Source organism: Sapajus apella, unplaced genomic scaffold (genome assembly GCF_009761245.1).
Source record: "Sapajus apella isolate SASKATOON/1434 unplaced genomic scaffold, GSC_monkey_1.0 scaffold10, whole genome shotgun sequence".
NCBI lineage: Eukaryota > Metazoa > Chordata > Mammalia > Primates > Cebidae > Sapajus > Sapajus apella.
The window spans coordinates 23,686,977-23,692,467 of record NW_022436950.1 but is presented as its reverse complement, the minus strand read 5'-3'; the positions used below and the strand labels follow the sequence as shown (position 1 = coordinate 23,692,467).

Genomic DNA, 5,491 nt, shown 5'->3' with positions numbered 1-5,491 from the left:
GAGTAGCTGAGATTACAGGTGTGTGCCACCATGCTTGGCTAATTTTTTGTGTTTCTAGTAGAGACAGAGTTTCACCATGCTGACCATGCTGGTCTCGAACTCCTGACCTCATGATCCACCAGCCTCAGCCTCTCAAAGTGTTGGAATTACGCGTGTGAGCCACTGTGTCCAGCTGAGCCCCCTTTCTTCTTGCTTGTCTCTCTCTGAGTCTTTGGGTAGAAAGTCATTCAACACTATTATGTGCATCTTCCTGTTGGGAAAAGTTTAATTTACTTTTTTAATTGTAGGTTCTACAACAACTGAAGCAGACATTTTCCACCAGGCACTTCTTGAAGGCAATACAGCTACTGAAGTTTCCCTAACAGTACTAGATACCATATCATTTTTCACTCAGTGCTTCAAGGTAAAAATGAATAGTTACAATTCAGTTGGTACCGTTGCAAAGAAACATTATACAGAAATTACCTAGTCAGATGTGTGGTAATGCAGTGAAAAAGGCTGACATGAATAGTCAGGAAAAGTGGATGGCAGTTCTAGTTTGGTTATCATGTGATCCTGGAAATCACTGAGACTGACTTGTGTCATCCATAAAGGAAAGGGAATGGACTAATTTGCCCTTAAGCTCCATTCTACCTCTTACATTCTATTAGATTTTCGTGTTTAATGGGAAGTTTGTTTTCCATACTTTAAATAGCCAGCAATTTTTAGCCCAAAATATGATTGGATCTGTTTCCCCAAATACCCATTGTGATGAGGTATCCTGTCAGGGTGGATGATGTCCAGGCAGGCTGGCTGGCTTCCCTAGTCAGGCACTTAGTGTTTTTTCTCAGATGTTTGCTTCTCAGTGCAAATCATTACTGCTACGATTTTAAAAAGAAGGTAAAAGCAATTATCTTGTAGGATTATTGGAGAGGGAAATGGGATAATGGATGCGAGAGTGCTTTGAAAAGTAAAAATGATGTGACTATAATGTAAGAACTCAAAGGTGAGAAATCTTGTGTGCTTTCACTTCAGTTATACAGATTTTTTTTTTCCCTTTTCTCCCTCTTCTCCAAGTAATTGAGTTAATTGCTTCGGCCCTCTAGATTTTCTATGGAAACCTGGCCTGTGCTTTTCAAAGAGGCTTATAAAGAAGAACTGAATTAGATACTAATATGAAATAGACTGTAGAATCCCTTTAATAAATAGGCTACAGATCCCTTTATGAAGTATTAGATTCATTCTATATTAAAATGCAACACAACTCCATTTTTCATCATGCCAATAAATAAGAAAGCCATTAGATCTCATGGTGTACATTGTATTCCTTCCTCCTATTCTGATACCTCTTCTTTATTTAACAAACATTTATATAATCTCTTGGTAGGTGTCAGGTACTATCTTAAGTGCTTTACAAATATTAACTCACTTTTTCATTGTAAGGCTGGGAATGAAAAAGGGGAGTCATCTTTTTGAAACAGTGGAAATGTTCTAAAATTAGATGGTGGTGATCATCCAACTCTGTTGCTGAATTTACTAACTGTAATTTAATTGTATACCTGAATCTGGTGAATTTTATGGTATATAAATTATATCTCAATAACTTAAAAATACAAACATGAACCCACTTTTAATCCTCATAATAACCTTATGATGTAGATACTGTTATTATTGCCTTTTGAAATGAAGAAACTGGGGCCCACAGGAGGCTAATGTCACATAGCTGGGCAGTGGCAGAATCAGGATTGAGATCTAGGCCAGTTATGAGAGAGCATGATTCTAGCCACTATACCATGCTTCGAAATACATTAAGGAAAATGCCAGAAAAATCAAACACCATTCAGGGATTCCAGCTGTCAGTATTATCATTAGATTGTTGTTGTTTTGGGTTTTGTTGTTTCTCGCCAAGTTGTAACCTACTGGTTAATTTCTTGAGGGATAGCAGGATAGGGCTGGAGAAACTAACCATTGCTGATTAAAACAAAGTTGACAAACTAATAGGTATTTCTCTACAATTTGTTGTTTCTTTGCAAGGAGCATTTAAACAATTTACATAGTCTGTTCAATTGTGATACCTGTTAATTGCCTGTACTCAAAGAGGGTTTAATTTGTCTTGAATGGCTAACCATATATTAAACATACTTTTAAAGTAAATTTAGATCATAATCTTATAAAATAGAATTGGTATTTTCATTCATTCATACATTACAATATTTGGTCTCTCTCAAAGAAATACAAAGGCTGATTGGCTTGTATTCACTTTTAATTTATTGATTTCTTAATTGAGAAGCAATATGGTATAGGTTAATAGAAAATAATATACTCTTCCCATAGTAGTCCTATATATTGCTGTGTTGCATTGAAAAAAAATTGCACCTGTTTAAAATGTTGGGATTAAGTATTCTACATGTCCTTTATGTAGTATTTGTTTGAGATTTCCAAGTTGAAAGATGGCACAAATATTTTGAAATTATTTGTAAGAGCCTTTTATTTTCCTGAAACTTCCAAACAGTGGTTTTTATAAACAGGTTTTGGTGAAATCAGTTCTCTCATTCTCAGTGAGGCATAAACCATATTTTTTAATGTTTTATAGACCCAACTTTTAAATAATGATGGCCACAACCCATTAATGAAAAAAGTGTTTGATATCCATCTTGCTTTTCTTAAAAATGGACAATCTGAAGTATCGCTGAAACATGTATTTGCCTCACTGAGAGCTTTCATCAGTAAGGTAAGGATAGAAGCTTGGGAGCAGCTGGTGGGCTCCCTTCATTGCAAAAAGGAGAGAAGGGAAAATGGGGATCATTGTGGTGACATACATGATGCCAGCTGGTGAAGCCATTATGTGCTACCTTTGTAAATAGAAATACAGAGCAACAAATTACAGACAGAGGGCCTGACCATAGACCCCCTCAAATCAGAAGCTACTTTTTATTTCACCCCATCATACCTAGAGGGAGGCACACACACATCAAGATACACATACACAGAAACAAATACCATCGGGTTAAAATAAGTCTGTATAGACCACTGGAGGTGGGCAAGAGAAACACTCTAATTTAGTAAAAGTGTTTCTGTAGCAATGGAGCTAGGATTTAATGTGGATTCAGCAAGAGATGAGACTAAAAATGCAAATGGAGTATAGATCATGTGGACTCAAGAGCTGGATTTCATCTTTTAGGCATCAGGTTCATGGAAGGGTTTTAAGCAGGGAAGTAACACAATTAGATTTGTATTAAGAGGGAATTGGTAAGGACAGGGGAACATCTTTTTAAACGTTCTGTGGAAGAAGGATTGGTGACACTATCAAAGGCAATAAAAAGACTAGTTGCAATAAGCTAGATAAGAAATGAGGGCTTGAAGTAAGGAGGTGACAGAGAATATATAAGAGTCAAAGGCAGATGAGACATGTTGAGATAGGATTTACAGGATTTAGTCATCGATCCACTGATAGTATGGTGGAGTGTGGTGGTTGATGTGAAATACAGGGGAAAGACTACATTTGCAGTAAAAGTTAATGAGTCCTGTTATATAGATCTGTTGAATTTGAGTACCTATGGGACATTAGGATATATGGATCTTTGCTCTGGAGAGGGGTCAGATTGGAGAGCCAGACTTGGAGTCACTCTCCATTCATCCATACTATATTTATTGAGCACCTTCTCTGTGTCAAGTGCTGTACTAGGTCCTGGAGATACAATGGAGATACAAAATATACCCTTTGCCCTCATGAAGAATTCGGCCTTAGTGGGGATAGGGGAGACAGAAAATAAATAATAAAAGAATCAGTAATTATAGGCCGGGCACAGTTGCTCACTCCTGTAATCCCAGCACTTTGGGAGGCCGAGGCAGGTGGATCACCTGAGATCAGGAGTTTGAGACTAGCCTGACCAACATAGTGAAACTCTGCCTCTCTAAAAATACAAAAATTAAACAGGCATGGTGGCATGCACCCATAATCCCAGCTTCTCAGGAGGCTGAGGCAGGAAATCACTTTAACCTGGTAGGCAGAGGTTGCAGTGAGCCGAGACCACACCACTGCACTCCAGCATGGGTGACAGAGTGAGACTCCGTCTCAAAAAAAAAGAAAGAAAGAAAGAAAAAGAAAAAGTGGCTGATTCCAAGTCTGAGGAAGAAAAAGTAGAGGATGAGCCTGGAACATTTGTCATACTAGACAGCAAGGAATCCCTCAGAGATTACCAAGTTTACTCAAAAGATCCAAAAGACAACTTGAACATGTTCCCACTGGCCAAAGACAAACTAATTCTACCCTTCAGAACACTCACAATTACAAAGCAAAGTTTGTAATTATGAAACAAAACAAAACAAAACAAAACTGGCTAAACTCAGAAGCTGGGTTCATTTGACATAGCTAAAGTCCCTTTTTGAATGCCCAAAGCCAATAAAAAGCTTTTAATTAGAACAAAGATAAATCCTGAAGACAAAGGACACTATTCCTCCTGGACAAAAGGTACCTTAGGCAACTAGTGTCTTCTGAGAGTGTTTGAGGTCATTGCTCATGATATGCAACAGTCCCATAGGTCCTCAAAGAAGAACACAGAGAGAATTTTGCTTAACCCAGGGGACCCTATGAAGGGCTGCTCTCCCAGTGCCTTAATCACCCAGGATTCACAGGCTTTGCCAAGACGCGTAAGAGGGGAGAAGCAACTTGCAGGTGACAGCTTGAGGAGTAATCCTAATTAAGCAGCACAGCAGATCCAAAACATCTTTCTTTTTCAGTTTAAAATGTAGCTAATTTATGGGCAGTGATCTATCTAAAACCACACCTTCCTTCTGAAAGGAGAGCTCCACCAACGGAAACTCCAGTTGGAGTCACATACAATAATTACTGTGCCACCTCCTGTCAATATCTAAAGAAACAGTCTTAACCCATGAAGACACCAAACTACCATGGCCAAAATGAGATATCTTTGAAATACCTAAATTAGTTTATTCACACATGCAATTAGAAAAACAGCTCTAAAAATAAACAATAATTAGGAGAGTTACTTCCAACAGTATTTAGACCTGTTCAAGAGAGGCTCTGACAAAGCTCTTTCCCTATAGGAAGAAGGTAAAAAAAGCTCTCCAAAATCACTTCTAAATTAAAGAAACCTACTTTAATCTGCAACAAATGTTAGGCTGTGGTGAGCTCAGGTAACTGAGACTCCAGAAGCAAGTAGAACCCATGTATTGATTAGGGAACTTCTAGGGGATTAAGGGAACTGATGACTGTTGAAGGTCAGCATCCCCCTAAATCTGTCCTTCACATCACAATCTCTAGGTATAATCATCTAAATGCTGCCACTCTTCTGCCTCTGACTTCAGATGAGAGGGCACAGGATTGCAAAATCTTCACTAGCCAGCCTCTCTCTCCCAGAACAGACCTCCAGGAGACTCCGCTTACTGGCACTGATGTTTTTTGGTTTACAGATGGATCTTACTTAAAGGATGAATCTGGGGCTTATAACACAGGTTATGCTACAGTATCTTTAACAGAAGAAATAGAAAG

General features: G+C 38.3%; 1 long non-coding RNA gene across 1 annotated transcript; it reads left to right on the top strand.

Annotated features, from left to right (window-relative positions):
* Nucleotides 1–104: 104 nt before the first annotated feature.
* Nucleotides 105–2,610, top strand: LOC116551833. Its single transcript, XR_004269084.1, has 2 exons — nucleotides 105–403; nucleotides 2,573–2,610. It is a non-coding gene; the product is annotated as an uncharacterized LOC116551833 (long non-coding RNA).
* Nucleotides 2,611–5,491: the final 2,881 nt, after the last annotated feature.